A 17,982-nucleotide genomic window follows, 5' to 3' on the forward strand; every position below is an offset into this window, starting at 1 on the left:
TTCTCAAAAAATTGGTATATTTCATGGTTTTCAACCAAAATGTCCCTTTTTAAGCATGGTTTTTGCATGACTATCATACTTAATACATTAAATGTGCTAATCCATATTTCTTCTATTTTTCTACAAAGTGTAGGGTTTGGACTTGATGTTCTATTCCTGGAAGATAGGTTTCTAAGGAGTAAGGAGTTGAAGATTTGATGAGTCCTCATAGTTTTGAGGACAAACCCACCATGATCCCTTTATGTATTTTATAATTATGTTTAGAGATTTTGTATGGGCTGCGTCCCAAAGTTTTAAGTCTTATGGTTCTAGATGGTTTGAGACAAAGTATAGAGAGACTTTCGCTTGCTTTAATGAAAATTACTTCGATTGTAAATGAGAGTTTTAAATTCCGCACTTTTTCCCTATGTTTTTATGTTATGAATGCTATGAGGCATGTATGAGGCTCTTTAGAGTCATGTACGCTGTGTCACATCCGGTGTGTAGGATTGGGTTGTGACACATAGTCCACAGCCACAAAGATATATTGATTTACATTGGATGGTGGGAATAATCCCATGAAGTCAACCCCCCAGACATCAAATATTTTGACCTCCAAGATGTTATGAAATTGCATCTTATGTCGTCTGGAAATAGTCCCCATCCTCTAGCATTGATCATAGCTCTTCACATAACCTGCAACATCTTTGAACAAAGTACGCCAAAAAAAACCTGATTGGAGCACCTTATGTGTAGTGCGCTTACCTCCATGATGACCCCCATATGCAGACGAGTTGCAACTATCCATCACTTGTCTCATCTCAGAGTCAGGTACACACCTCCTCATCCCATATGTAGAACCGAGCATCATAAATCGGCCTCTTATTTTGATGTGTTGTTACACTCGGTGGGAACAATCCGCTCACCAAATAATTGACAATATCTGCATACCATGGTAATTATGTCACCTCTAGATCCAATAAGTGTTCATCAAGAAACTCTTCCCAAATTTGACCTTGCTCACCCACATGTGACGAACTCTCCAACCTGGACAAGTGATCTGCAATCTGATTTTCAGAACCTTTTCAGTCCTTGATCTCTGTATTACCTCGGAACCTAGTAGCCTAAACAAGGGTCCAAGGGAGAGGTTGCAAACTTAGGAGTTAGCCTTGCCACCCTCCAAGAAGGTCACACGAGTCGTGGTGGTGCCCGTAGACCTTAGGCAGTAGCTAACAAGGCTGCCTCACCTTCCACGACCACCATGATGCCTCGTGGTGGGGACCACGGGCTGTGGTTAGGGAGTGGAGGCTAGGCAGTGAGTCCCTAGAATCTGCCCATAAGGAGACCCTCCCGACCAGCCACTAGACGGCTTGTGAAGGCCACCACAGGCCGTGGGGAAGGGTCGTGGTGATGAGTTAGACTTTTTGGGGTTAAGGGGTGGCAAGCTAGGCTACTGGTCAAGGGCCAAGGGCATCTCAACAGTCCGTGAAGCCCCACACGGACCGTGAAGTCATCCGCAAAGGATTTCATTAGACTTAGAGTGTAGGGTCAGTTTCAAATGCTCATATCTCATAGCTTAAAACGAATTAGGTGGGTCATTACCTATCCAATTAAAGGTCTCTGAGTCCTCTTTCCAATGCCGCCGAGTTTGCCCAATTTCAATCTCAGGGTAAAACATTATTCCCAAAATAGTGAAGCATTGTCAGGCTGAAAATTCTTCACGACGACCCGTTTGATGGGTCGTGGGGATGATGATGATCCGTGAAGTCGTCCATCATGCCATTTCGACAATTTCCAGCAAGGGAACTTCTTGGGTCTTTTCCCAATAGTTTTAACTCAAAGATATGTCGTTTTGCCCAAGCCTAGGACCCCTATATAAGTCATTTTAACCCAAAAACTCACCCAATTAAGTCATTTATTCCAAGACCCAAATCAAAACCCCAAAACACTCACCTCTCAAATATTTCTCTCTCTAGAAAACCTCCATTAAAGAAGAAGCTAGAGCTTGAAGCTAAGGTCAAGAACAAAGGCTCCATTGCTAAAGGTTTGTGTAGAGCTTTGGTTTAAGGTATGTTTAGCTTTTCATCTATGGGTTCTTCCACCCATAGAGTCCCCTAGAATTTCCCCAAATTTGTGAAGAAGAACCCCATTCTAAGCTAGGGTGTCTTCCAATGTGTGGGTATAGTTGGGTATGACTCCAATTGGTTGGATAATACTTATTTATGATTCATTTAGTGTTAATTCATGATATTATGATGAATTTATGTTATTTCAATTATTACCCTAGTCTAATTGATGAAGATGAATTATGTGGGTTATTGCCATGGATGGTAAAATTAAAGGTCAAGGTGATCTTCTAGAATTAATATTTTGGCTAGTAATTGTCTAGGGCTAGAACCTATATGCATGAATTGATTTAGAATAATGAGAATATGATGGTTCTTGAGTAGTAATGCTTGAGATTGATCTTACATGATGAATTATGACCAGAGTCTCTTGATAAGGAAGAATATGACTAGAATTGCTTAAAGATGAACCTTATTACTTGAGTGTCTTGTAACCTTGATATGAATGATGATAAGATGAAGTGAAGTTTGAGAGTAGGTCTTGTAGTCATGAATGTTGAATCACCAGGGCTTCGAGAGTAGAGTCAATGTATTGAATAGAAGTCTAATAGGGGATTTGTGGTGAAAGGCCTATACTCACCTAATCTACTTTATGAATACTTGAAAGTATGAAGTGATAGAATCACTTGAACATGGATTGGTCGTCAAGGACATCCTTCCATGAGAGATGAGTGTTAAGCAAGGCTTAACAAGTAAACCTTGGGGTGTATGATTGTCTCCAAGTGGATATTGAAGATGAGATGGAGTGTCACACAAGATAGGGTCCGGGCTCCAAGTAGAAAGGAGAACTACACCTAGTTGTTGTGAGGACTATCCAAGTAAAGAGGAAACTGTTACGTAGTAGAGTGTGGGTTTTCCCAAAGTTAGGTCTCATGAGATGGAAGCCTTCACATCGTTGAGTTAAGGCTTCTAGTAGCAATCTCCATATCCAATGAACTAAGACATACTTGAAGAAGCATCTCATAGTTTTCTAAAGCATAATTGAACTAAGACTTACTTGACCTCATAGTGTTCAAGAGTATGAATGGACTTAGACATGCTTAAAGTAGTATCTCATAGGGTCCATGTAGATGATTAACTAGACATGCTAAAAGTAGTATCTCCTAGGGTTCAATATAATAATGAACTAAGATGTACTTAAGAGAGTACCTCATAATGTTCTAAAGTTAAAGAGAGGAACTAGGTTCCAAATCAGGAAGTATTAGTATGAGGACCTAAAGGTAGTACTTAGCATGAGTAGTATTATGGGATGATATTCGTGCATTGCACAAGTATGACTTAGGGTCATTCAAAAAAGAGTTCTTATGAGTGAAGTATTTTATGATAGTGTTGTGATATAGTTGCCTTCCATGATATGTTTGACTAAGGATGATAGTTCATGTAACGACCCGTAAAACAAATAGGTGAAACTAGAGCCAAACTAGTGTGTGTATGAAGTTGATGTGAGGTTTGAGAGTGTAAAAGGTTGTCTCGAGCTATGGTAGAGGGGTTTAGGGGTTAAACGTCAAGGTACGACTCCCCAAGGACCACTCTAAGGGTCCTTGAAGAGGACCCTAAGTCTAACCCCAAGACCCCAAAGAACCATGAAGTTTGGCCAAAATGGGGTGAAGCACGGAAGGGGTCAATGCCCCATAGGTCCATCCACTATCCGTGGATGGCCTCTGTGGGTCAGACCCCCTTGAGGCAAGCTGCATCCCCAGACCATAGACCAACAAAACGGTCCGTCACTGGACTCACGGTTCGTGAGTCTAGGGCGTGGTCCTCACCTTCAATTTTCTGTTTTGACTCGGTAAGGGTGAGGGTCATTTGGTAAATTGTTTATTAATTGTTTTAAGTGTATCGACATTTATTTTAAGTGTATTAAGATATTTTAAGAGTATTAAAATAATAAAATACTATTTTAGATTTCATTATTCAAATCCCCCAAATCAAAACCCCTCCCTCTCCAAATATCTTCTCTCTAGAACTCCATTGAAGACCAAGAGAAGAAGAAGACTTAGGGCTTGAAGAGGATGGCTAATTGAGTGGATTTTCGTGGAATTCATCTATTAAGGTATGGTGATCCTTCATCTATGGGTAGCTTTCACCCCTAGAGTCCATTCAAAGTAGATTTGCAAAGTTTTCAAGTTCATGAAAAACCTAGGGTTTTACTCAATCTCATGGGTTCTTTCCTCAAATTGTTACTAATGTCATATTATGATTGTATTGGTGTTTAATTGATAATTTATGATGAAAATACTCTATGAACCCATGATTTCGCTCTATTCCTAAATTGTGCCTTTATGAAGTGGGTTTATAGATTATGAAAGCTTATGATTGTAATATCTCTAAATTGCTTTGGGTTATTGAATTGTACCATTATCTATGCCTTAATTATGGTAAATTGTTGGTGTGTTGATGATTTGAGATTCATGGCCTTGAAGGTAAATTATGACTAAATTTCATGTAGAAGTAGAATGTGTTTGACCTATTGATCCACTTGAAAGGTAGAGGTTTTTACTTACTAAGTATTTGAATGAGAATCTAATGAATTTAAGGTGATCTTGCATTGAATGTATTTCTGTTAATATTGAAAGACTATTTCTCAATTTGACACTCATGAATGATGATGATGGAATGTGAAATGTTGTCTTCTATATATATATATATATATATATATATATATATATATATATATATATATATATATATATTGTATATCTTGAATTGGTAGGCTTAGGCATCCTTTTCTTGCACGATGAATGTATTTTGACTTGATGTCTTAATGTCTTGAATTGGTAGACCTAATGTTGGTAGCCTTTCATGAATGAATGAATAATGAAGTATTCTAGGCTATGTCTTGAACTGGTAGACCTAATATTGGTGGCCCTTCATGATGATTCTAGGAACTAATGTGATGTTAAACCTTGAAATGGTAGACCAAATGGTGATGACCCTTTCTTGTGTGAAATGATGAACCTTGAAATGTTAGACCTAATGGTGGTGGCCCTTCTAGGAAGATCAATGAGCTATCCTTAAATGTACCTTGAATTGGTAGACCTAATGGTGGTGGCCCTTCATGTGTAATGTTCTTTGGGTTGGTAGGCCTAATGTTGGTAGCCCTCTCAAGTACAATAATGTTGATAAAAATAAAATACTTTATGGGAATGGAGGCTAAGCAACGAGAGGATATGGTTAGATGGAGGTTCTCCCTATGTTACGCCGGATTTCAATGAACATCTTTCATATCCCATAACTATGTCCCCACATAGGATATTAGCTAGTGGATTCCATCCAAGCTAAAATATTACTAGTTCTACCTTAGGCAAGTAGAACACCTTTTTACGGTGTGGGGTCATACGACATCAGATTCCATGATTTAGCTCTCATGGTCTATATCGGTTAATGCATATTCCCATTATGTGAGATGTGCATTGTGGCTTCTTGATGATTTTTATGAAGTGTGGGTGGTAGTATGGGATGCCATCCATGCATTGCATAAGTAGTCTTTGTGACGGTCATAGTGAGTTCTCTAAGTCTTAATGACTAATGTATGAAAGTCCTCTAAATGAAGTTATTGAAGAATGTGACTCTTAAATGCTTATTGTGACGATACATGCTATACTTGGGTTATATTATGAGTTATTTTCCCTTGTCATGTCTTATTAAATGTTATGTCTCTTACATGTGGATATTGTGCAAAGGTGAAAAGGAAGGAGTGGCAAGTTCCTTTTGGTGACCTTAATGTGGTGCCTTAGTGTGGATGGTGGTATGAGACGCTATCCTTACATTGCACAAGGTATAGCATGAGGGTTACTTGAGGTGAAGGTCTAGGGTGAAGGTAATGGCTTACATGTTGATATTGTTCAAATGTTATGTTATAACTTGTATGCTAATTATACTTGTATTTGATATCTCTTATGCTATTGTTCATGATATTTCTAAAAAGTGGCATAATGCATGGTTTCCAACAAAAATTTCCCTTTTAAAGCATGTTTTTGCATGGTCATCATACTTAATACATTTTTTGTGTGCTAACCCATATTTCTCTTATTTTACTATAATTGTAGGTTTCGGCAAGTGATTGCTTCTATCTAGATTGGAGTACTTGGATTGAGATTTCCTCCAAGGCTAAAGTGGTACGTCCTCATAGATCGAGGACAAGTGTCTTTTTAGAAGTTTCTTTCTTTCCATGTAATAGACATTTCTAGTCTTTTCAATTGTAAAGGGTCGTGTCCCTACTTTAGTTTTCAAGACTTTGTTTAGATGGCCATGTGAGACTTTAGTAGACTTCTGTTGTATTTTCAAGTGTTTTTAAATGAAGCTTTTGATAGTTTGGTTTTAAATGAGTTTTTAATTTTGCACTATTTCTATGTCAAATGCAATGAAAGGTTATGAGGCTTGTATTAGACCCATTCGGGGTCGAGTACGTTGTGTCGCATCTAGGGGCTAGCCTTGGGTCGTGACAGTTCCCTTGTCTATATGAAGTAAGCTAAAGAGTGAGACCAAGAAGAGGTACTTAGTTTGGATAGTATTATGGGATGCTATTCTTGCCTTGCACAAGTATGCTTTGAGGTGGCTTGTGAAGTAGTTCTCTTGTGATATGAAAGACAAAAGGTTGAAGTATGTAAATATGAAAGTCTAAATAAGGACTATACTATGAACATGATGTATCTCCTATGCTCATTTATTATGTCTTATGTTGACTTATGATTATATGATGCTTATGTTGGAGATTATGCTATGACTATGTTATTGTCTCTTATGCTTATGTCTTATGTTGACTAACCATTTTGAGATGCTTTTATGATGTTGTGCTAGCTATCATACTTGGTACATTTTGTACTAACTCATATTGCCTACATTCCAATCAAATGTAGGGTATTGGAGATTGAGTTCCTTTGAAGGCTAGGTTTATAAGGAGCAAGAAGAGTTGAAGATTTTGGTGAGTCCTCATAGCTTCGAGGACAAACCCATTATTCCTTTATGTCATTTCTTTATGTTTTAGACATTGTATGGGCTGTGTCCCTAGTCTTTTATTCAAGAGTTTAATAAATGGTTTGAGACAAAGTTATAGTAAAGACTTCCGCTTGCCTATGAAAATGTTTTCGATTGTAAAATTTAAAGAAGTCTTAAATTTTCCATACTTTTCTATTATCTTATGTTATGATTATGATAAAGTCTTGTATGAGACCCCTTCGGGGTCAAGTACGCCATGTTACACCTAGGGTATACCCTTGGGTTGTGACAATCTCTATGTCAAACTCTTGCAGCAACATAATCCACCTAATCAGCCGTGGCTTTGCATCCTTCATATAAAATAGGTACCTAATAGCTGCATGATCAGTATAAATAACAACTTTAGTCCCTACCAGGTAAGATCTAAACTTGTCAAAAGCATAGACCAAGGCTAGCATTTCTTTCTCTGACACGGTGTAGTTGGCTTGAGCTGAATCCAGTGTTTTGCTTGCATAATAGATTGAATGAAACACCTTCTCTTTCCTTTTCCCTAACACTACCCCTACAACCACATCATTTGTGTCACACATCAGCTAAAAAAGAAAGCTCCCAATTTGGGGAAGTAAGGATTGGAGCTTCTATTAACTTTTTCTTCAAAGCCTCAAAAGATCGAATGCAGTGCTCATCAAACACAAATTTCATCTCCTTCTCCAAGAGACTGCACATAGGTCTTGCAGTCTTAGAGAAATCCTTAATGAATCTCTTGTAAAACCCATCATGACCCAAAAAACTTCTCACCCCTTTAACAAATACTGAGGGGGTAGCTTTTCAATTACCTCCATTTTTGCCCGATCAACTTCCAATTCTTTCTTTGACACCTTATGACATTTTTCCCAGTTTAGGACGAGATTAGTTTCTTCACATCTAGCCAATACCTTGTCCAAATTTTCTAGACACCTTTCAAAAGACTCCCCAAAGACTGAGAAGTCATCCATGAATATTTTCATAAAATCTTTGACCATACCATGAAAAATGGCCATCATGCATCTTTGGAATATGGTTGGAGCATTGCATAGCCCAAAAGGCATTCGTTTGAAGGCGTATGTCCCATATGGACAAGTGAATATGGTTTTCTCCTGGTCCTCTAGCGCAATCACAATTTGATTATATCCTGAATAGCCATCCAGGAAACAATAATATCCTTGCCTAGCTAACCTATCCAGCATTTGATCAATGAAAGGAATGGGTAGTGGTCCTTTCTGGTGGCCTCATTCAATTTCCTCTAATCCATGCATATGTGCCACCTTGTCACTTTCCTGGTTGGAATCATCTCATTCTTTTCATTGGTGATCACTGTCATGCCTCCTTTTTGAGGCACATACTGAACCGGGCTGACCCACTTGTTGTCTGAAATCGGATATACAATACCTACATCTAACCATTTAATAACCTCTTGCGCACCACATCTTTCATCACTGGAATTAATCTATGTTGGGGTTGTATACTTGACTTGTGGCCCTCCTCCACGAATATCTTGTGCATGCATAGAGCTGGGATGATGCCATGTATGTCAACCATCTGACAACCTATTGCCTTTTTTCTCTTCCTCAATATTTTCAGAGAGTCCTCAACCTGCACTTCAGACAAAGCAAAAGAAAGGATTACATGTAATGTTTCATTAGTACCTAAGAATGCATACCTGAGATGAGATGGTAGAGCTTTCAGCTCTAACTTTGATGCTTCCTCAATTGATGGCTTGGGAGGGGGTACTAAAACTCTGTTTAATGGCTCCATAAACTAGCAAAGAATGCTCACATTTGGAACATCTAGAATACTAGCAAGCTCCAGGGCTTCAGCGTCCCCCTCAATATCCTGCCCAATTAACACTTTCTATAAAGGGTCTCGGGCCTCAACATATTTAGCTATTATTTCCTTATCAATGACTGTAATTGCTGACAACTCCTCATATATTGCAGGCAACTTCATTGCCTTGTATACATCAAAGACATCTACCTTGTCATGAGCTCTCATTGTCAGCCTACCAGCCGCCACATAAATTAATGCACCACCGATTGCTAAGAATGAATGTCCCAACATAAATGGGACCTCTGGGTCAGGCTCAAAATCCAAGATAACAAAGTCTATGGGAATAATCAGAGTTCCAACTTGGACTAAGACATACCTCAATAACACCATCTGGTCTTGCTACTGAGCGGTCAGCTAATTGCAACATTATGGTTGTAGCTTTGAGCCTTCCCAGCCCCAACTTAAGAAATATGGACGTAGGCATCAAGTTGATACTTGCGCCCAAATTGCACAACTTCATTGCTTCGATGCACTTGCCAATTTTTATTTGCTCAGTTAAACTCCCTAGATCTTTCAACTTAGTTGGGAACTTATTCTGGATCCTAGAACTGCACTCCTCAGTGAGTGCCACTATTGCATACTCCACCAATCTGCTCTTGTTAGCCACAATATCTTTCACATATTTGGCATACTTAGGAATGCCCTGCAACATATCAATCAAATGCAAGTTAACATATACCTGTTTAAGGAGTTCGATAAACTTACCACAACATTCCTCCTCCTTCTATTTTTTAAATTTCTGTGGAAATGGAGGAGGTGGTTTTGCCTTTGGTTCCTCATCCACCCTTGGCTCACTTGGTCCAGCTTCATCCACCTGCTTTCCTTTTTCTTCAGCAAATTTTGTTTTTGGAGTTGACTCCTCCAATGGACGACCATTACGTGTAGTCACAACATTTACCTATTTTGGGTTTAGATAAGTATTTCCAGGCAAACCCCCATATGGTCGAGAATTTTGGGCACTAGCAAACTGCCCGAACTGCTTCTCCAAATTCTTGGTAGCTAGTTGGTTGTTTTGAACATCTGCTGCCAACTTAGCTTGGTCAGTCATGATTTGTTTTAGCATGACCTCCACACTCATATCACCCAGCTTAGCAGCCTGCTAATTCCTATGACACTGTTGATTCCCATGGCCCTGTTGATTGTAATGTTGTCCACCACCTTGTGACATGTACTGGTTTTGTCCGTGGTGTTGATTCTGATTACCACCCCATGAAAAGTTTGGGTGGTTTCGCCAGCTCGGATTATAGGTGTTGCCGTAGTTTTGGTGCATTCCTCCTCGCTGGGCATTACCTACAAAATTAACAAATTCTAGATTTGCTTCATATACATCAGCAGTGTGATCTCAACCTCCACATACTTCACACCATGTTGGTGGTTGCTGCACCATATTAACTTGAGCTTGTGGTTGTCCTAGTGACATGTTGGTTAAGTTTGTAGTCATCATATTTTGCATTGCTGCAATTTGTGCAGTTAAGGTTGTCACTGCATCCACTTCCAACACTCTTGCAGTCTTTTGACCGGCTTAGCTCCTCCTCCATTCCATTCAGGATACCTTGTGAGATTCTATTAAGGAATGTAAATAGCTCAGCATATGTTTTCTCCAAAGTTTGTCCACCTACAATAGAATCAAGTAAAGTTTTTGTGTTTGGTTCCAATCCTTTAATGAAGGTGTGGACCAACACTTTGTTAACTTGATGATGATGTGGACAGCTCAACAACATGGATTTAAACCTGTCCCAAGCTTGGTATAAGTTTTCTCCTCCCGAATAGGAAAAACCTTATCAAGAACTTCTGTGCTAGATCATCCCAAGATGTTATGGAGTTTGCAGGCTCAGAGTTCAACCATATTTTTGCTTCCCCTAGCGAAGAAAAGGGGAATAGGATGAGCCTCACATAATCGGAGTTCACTCCAGTTGGAGTGTAAGTGTCACTGATCTCGAGGAGATTCTGAATGTGCACTTGTGGGTCCTCATAAGATAGACTAGTGAATTGTCCATTTGCGTGCAATAATAGCACCATGCTCTACTTCAATTCAAATTTCCCACTAGCTGCAGGTTTCTGAATACAAGAAGTAACATTGGTGGTGCGTGGGATTGCCACGTCTCTCACTTTCATTTCTGCCATCACTGCAGGTGTGTCTTGATCCTCCCTTTTTTCTGGGGTTACTAGTTCACAAGCGACAAGAGGTACACGGTATGTGAGTCTTCTTTGCTTTCTCCGGTAACGAATAAATCTCTCCGATTCAGCTAGAGGCTCAACCAAGTCCTGGTCGTCTTCCGGTGTTTGTTTGTATTAACTAAATTGATTAGTTTCAAATATTAACTTCAAACACTTAAATCAGTTACAAAAGGAGATTTCACAATTTCAGGATTGTAAAATGCACCAATTTCAAACACAGTAATAACTTATTCTAGCATTCGATAAGTTAACCTCATCATTGATTCAGAAGGTTGAATTTACGATCATGGTCTCCCGACCTCTAATCACATACCACCATTGACAGCCTAACTACATCGTTGAGCAGGGATAGGCATGTGCCAATAGCGGAGCATTAAGCTATCATCTTGTACATTAACCAAACGAGGTATGTAGGTATACTCATATCCTATATACGAAATATTCTAAGTTTTACCCTAGAATGAACACGTTCCTCACATTCCTTGGTTTATCCCTAAATTCGTCTTCCGAGTTCAAGAGCGGAAAATGAATTTATTTTAATGTTGATCAGTTATCAAAATAGTTAAACAAGAATGCAAGCATAAATCATAAGAAAACCCATCTCATGCTAGAAATAAATAATATTATGCCATTAATTGTAGCTACAACCCTAGAAAAAGGGAACTTAGCTACTCATAGTATGAATCATCATCAAATAATGTTCAAGGATCATAAAAGTGTTTACCAAAATGAAATAATAGAAGAAAAGCCCAAGAGATAGTCAGCAAAATCGCCCAAATCGTGTTCTCCCATTTTTTCCAAAAAATGAATGCTGATAAAATAATATAGCTGAAATATTTATAGTCTGAAATAAACACGTGGTGGAAATCTGGAGTACAGGTCAGCAACTTCTCTCATTGTACATTAGAACAACTTGATTTACTTCGCGACGCGCTCCCATCGCACACTTCACTGTTTTGTGGAGTTGGCTTTCCACACTCTGACTTCAGCTCCGCCATGCGGAGGTGCTCCCTCATAGTACAATTTTCAGCTTCTTGGTCATTTCTCCTTAGAAACTTCGACTTCTATTTTCCAACCTCTTGGATGGTTTAGTTTTTCGCTCCTTTTCCTTGCTTTACGCCCTGTGAACATCTAATCATATTGGTTAGAGGAAACACAATCAATTGACTCTATAATTTCAATTTAAACTAGGAATTTGCTCTCGAACTTGCCTATATATATGGGCTAAATTGGTTATTTGGCGCATAAATACGCCTAAGATTAGTGCGGTAGTTGGATGGATTTTAGACATGTTTGAGTATGAATAAATTCCTTATGGAACAATTCTATTGAATGATTTAGAGTATGAAAGAAGATTTTTTTTCGTACATGTTTGTTAGTCCCTCATTTATAAAAGTGGGTGCCCTCACAAACATAAATAAGATCATACTGACACGACTTCATAAACACCCTAGGACACTTGAACTCTATGCTCTGATATCAAGTTTATCACACCCCAAGCCTACACTATGAACGTGGCTGACACTCAAGAACTATTGTTGATCCCCAAGTGAATCCTTGGCATGACTGACTACTTAGCGGAAGACTAACTCAAACAGATTTAAGCTTTAAAATAGAATTTGAATTCAAAAGTCTCAAAACTTCTCAAACTCAAACTATATCAAAATAGTTTACTCAAAACTGTCTGAAAATACTCTGAAAAAATAATAGTTTGCCAAAATAGTTCAGAGGAAATACTGAGAGAAACTCAACATTAAATACCTATGAAGCCTCTATAGTTTAACATGGATGTTGGAACAAGACATGCGACACCTCAAAATTACTAAACTGAAAGAAAGGAGTGGAGTCCTCTGGAAAGCAAGGAAGGTTCACCAAAGCTAGCAAAAAGTGCAAAATGATCTCAACGGAGTGTCTGTTGATGATCATGAACACCTATATCTGCATCATGAAAAGATGTAGGACGAATGACAAAAATACATTGAATGTGTGAGTATGTAATATTTTTGAGGAAAATAAATAATTGAAAAGAAAAAGTTGAAACTAGATACACAACTGAATGTAAAGAAATAAAGGAGTGAAATCATTTAAACTTTGCAAATACTTACTCATGTCTGAACTCAACATATTAAGTGATATGATAAAAACACATTTCAACTTTATTTAGGAGATTCTCTAATCGAAACCATCACTATGAGCAATGTGATAATACATTGTCTCGCCCACACTGCCAAAAGTATCTTATACCTTACTAGGATATAAAAAATCTCAACCAAGTGTATCCACTAAAGCTCTACATGAAAGTAATAAGGAGTCGTCTAAGAAGTAAGATCTTTTACCCTTGTTGGCTACATAATTTATGAGAAATGTGAGTTGTCTGAACTCATCCCCATATCGGTGCTCAATACTACTCTCAATAAATATATACTCATGCTCAAATGTATAAAATACAACCTTCCTCTATTTGAGGTAATTACTCAAAATATCATCTTAAAAGAAGTAATTGCTTCGAAACTCTAAACTAATTAACTCATTTAGAAATCAAAGTTTCTCTTTTCTTAATATAAAAAGTGATACCTTTGGGAATACTTAGTTTTCTTATATTCTTACTCAATTAATATTTGAAAACTCTTTCGCAAAGCTTAATTTTTTCTCTCCTCATAAATCAATTTAAAGACAATATTTGTTTTTTGAAAATGGGCATAACTTTTTACTCTGAACTTAAAATAAGGAAAACTTGGTGGTATTGGAAAGAAGACTCATAGAACTTTAATTTTATAGGTCATAGGGCACCTAATTTTTTATATGTTGAGAGATATGACCATTTGATGTTGATTTAAGTATAATCTTATCTCAAAACTTAATCGGTAAGGAAGCTTTCAACTCAACATTGTGCTAGGGGTTTCTTGTGACCCTAATTAGGTGTAAAAATGTTGAGGTATAGATTTAGAAAGAGTGAGAAAGAACTTAAAATAACCCTCTTAAAATTGATAAAAGTAGTCTATGGAATACCATCTACAATCCGTACAAAAGTATACGAACTATAGGCTCTCTCGTAGAAAACATGTTCAGTTCTGGATCTCTGAAGTTGTGGTCTATGGATCCTTTCTACGGAACTTAGGAACTCCCTCCTGCTCAATCGTAGAAAGCTTATTGGGGATTGTTTTAGGACTTGGGTTTCATGAGGCCTTTCTACGAATCGTAGAAGGTTTTGTGATCCGTAGTCTGGTCCGTGAAACTTGGACCTGAGAACAATTTTTTAGAGCATGGTTCTATGATTTTACCTATGGTCTGTAGATACTTCTACGAGCACTAGATTTCTTCTGTGACACTAGTCCAAATAAATTTCTTCAAGGTCTGATTTAAGGGGAGCTACACATATATACAAACAAGTAATTGCATAAAATCATTGAAAATATACAAATAAACCTAAAATTATATAATTTTTGAAAGTATATAAATAAGAATTAAAAATTTTATATATGAGTTAAAAATACAAGTAATTTACAAATCAAATGTTTATTAATATCATTCATAAATAAAATCAAGTGATATATTGATACGGTCTAATTACACCTTCAATAAAGAAGTATAACATTGTGCTTATCAATTATCGAACTTTACAAGGTTGGGGTTGAAGCTCACAACATAACTAAGAAAAATACGATTATTTTCTATTACCTATTTAATTCCAAAGAAAAGGAAAATTTTGGAGGGATATGAATGATTGTAGTATCGATTAATAACTTGTAACTTCTAACAATGTTAATTTTAACTGAGAGTTTCTAGAGAGAGAAATTGGGATTGTGTTCACTGAGACTGTATTACTTATTATGGGTTAATACAAAATTCCACCTTATAATGCTAGTTATCAGTTTATCAATCTCGTACTATATTTAATCATTTCTCAACAAAATTAAATGCATACCACTTTTATTCTCTTGAACAAAAAGTGTTAATCTCAAATAAATGATATTTACTCGGAGTTAGTTAATCTTGCTACAATATCAACCATTAGACGAGTTCTAAATCTCGAATCCTCATTATTTAGCTCTTTTCCTAGGTTTTACACACTTTTACCCAAACAAGTCAAACCTAGGGAAGATGAAAGAACTAATAAGATATACAAACACCCTTTATTTAGATCAAGTCGTCAGTGAATCCACAATCATTATTGTGGGGTTTAGTCACTCATGATAGTTGAAGTAAGTAATGCAATTGCAATAATTGAATAAAAATTTACTTAGAAAAGTTAAATGAGTTATTTGACAAGTGATGTGAGGGCCAACATGTGGTATCTGTCACAACCCAAGGTACACTTTAGGTGTAACATGGCATATAGGAATCCGAGAAGCCCTACACAAGACACTTAAACAAGATTATAGAAAATCAAAAGATTTAAAACACAATTCATATCATAAATATTTTGGGGAAAAAATGAAGCGGAAGTCTACATAGTCTCAAAAGCCATCTATTACATCAAGAGTGACCAGGACGTAACCCTGGCATCACGTACAATATCTGAAAGGTAAAAACTAAAAGCGATAAAAGGTTCAATCCTCGCAAAATGAGGACTCACCACTACTAAGTAAAGCCGAAGTGACTTCTAACTACGGGGATGAGAAACTGGATCGTCAGACCCTACATTTGGGAAATAATGTAGGCAAGAGTATGTGTTAGTACAAAGATGTATCAAGTATAATAACAATGCATAGATATATAAAATCATACTAAAAAGTACCTTTCATGTCATGCAAAGACCAAGTTAAAACCATAATAAAAGGTTAGAAAACATCATAATAATCATGGTCAAATGCAAGTAAAACTCATCTTTGAACACTTGTGAAATACTTCTTGAAGTAACCTTAGTTCATCATTATACTTGTTGTGGGAAATTAGCCTTAACCGACATAGAGACCATGTGAGTTATTACATGGAATTTGGTGTTTACCCAACACCTAAAAGAGGTGTTCTCACTTGCCAAGGTAAGAACCATGAACTTCTAGCTTAAGTGAATTCACTAGCTAATGTCTATCTAGACAACCTATGATGGCACATAGTTTATGAGACACAGGTAATCACCACTTGTCAACTTGGTACTAAGCTTAATTCCCATGGAATAGTCACCAATCATATTCATCTTATCTTTAAGGGATGGGTAATCACCTCTTGTCTTACCATTAGAGGACATGGGTAATCGCCTCTTGCCTCATTATTAAAATAACTCCTTAACTTCAGTTCACTTTAGGTGAGAAGACCTTTCAACCTTAGAATCCTTTATATGAGAAAATTATTCACATTCATGTATTGAGTAATTATGTGAGAAATCATTACACAACAATCAACAACAACAACATTATTTATGCTTTACTCTCAAAGCAACTTATATCACATTTCATCAATTTCATAAGAACATGCATATTTCCATAATTCACCTTTCACAGTTCAAACCCCACTTTCAATCATGAAAATCTAGAAAACATGGGTTAAGCATAGGTTAATGGGGATTCATCTTTAAAATATGGAACTATCTCAATTAAATACTTCATAAAACAATCAATTATATCAATATTGAAAGGAACTCATGACATAGAAGAAAACCCTAACTTTAATTGGAGATTTCTAACTTCAAAATTGGAGAATTTAGGAACTATATACAGGAAAGGGATCCATAGATGAATACTATCATTCCTCGATGCGAAGAGCTTACAATCAATGTGAAATTGGAGACTTGGCTTTAAACCCTGGTCTTCTTCATCAAGCTTATAGAGAGAAAAATATATGAGAGGATGAACTTGTTCTTCTTTTGGGAAATTGAGAGGATGACGTGAATTTGGTGATTTTGAGGGTTAAAAATCATTATATAGGATTTTGGATAAAGGTCATACGACATAGTATTGAATTAAAATAATTAAGAAAAGACCCAAAAGCCATGACTTAAAAGTTGACGGACACACTTGACGGTGGCCTTCACTGCCCTTCATAGGCACCATGGTCCATCTAACGGTCTGTGGTCCTTGACTAGTGGCTAGGGGATAAGGCCCCCTCCTTACGACCACTTGACGACCTGCTTGACGACCCTTTAACCTCTCCACGGGCCGTCTAGGCCTCCATGGGAGGGACGCCTGAATAGCAGGTCCTAGGGACTTACCATGATCTATGTCACGACCTGTGGTCCCCATCATTGCCCGTCTCGGGCTCCGTAGAGGGTTTAATGGTCCAATTTTGGCTTGTGAGTTTCCTACTTGACCCCTCCTAAGACTTTCCCGAATATGAGGTGTTATAGTATTGATACGCCCAAATTACACTTCCCAAAAGAAGTATAAGCGGTCATTGCCAAATAAAGAACCCAACTTGTAGGTTGGGGTCGATCCCACGAAGAATATGGTTTAGACTTAAATTTAACTTACAGTTATCTCTTTTTAGTCAAACTATTTCTGAGAAAAGTAAACATGGGGTTTTGTAACTAAAATAACAAATTGTTGGTTTGATTTTGAGGTTCCAAGTAAACAAAGCTAACAATTTGAGATATCAATATAAGATTGAAACTAGGGTATATGTGTTCCCCACAAGCTCTTAACGCAGTATTCCTAATAATAGTAATCATATCCTAGTGTTTGACATGCAAGACTGATAAGTTAGATATCCCTAAGTGATTGGTAATCCAAGTAGGAACTTTCACCTCGCAACTTGGTAAGTCTACGGGTGTGTGCTTTATTAACCCTTACCTTTACCCCAGATTAGTCATCGTGTCGATTGGTTTGGGTATTCACCCTCACGTCAACTGATTGAAGTCAGACTATTAAATAGCAGGAAATCCTTAACTAAATATTTGTTGTTTAATCCATTTCTCATGCATGACCCCCTTGGTAAGGCAAGTAGGAACGAGGCGAGTTCC

This window comes from Solanum verrucosum, unplaced genomic scaffold (genome assembly GCF_900185275.1).
Source record: "Solanum verrucosum unplaced genomic scaffold, falcon-dt-bn FXZP01000101.1, whole genome shotgun sequence".
In the NCBI taxonomy this organism is placed as follows: Eukaryota; Viridiplantae; Streptophyta; class Magnoliopsida; order Solanales; family Solanaceae; genus Solanum; species Solanum verrucosum.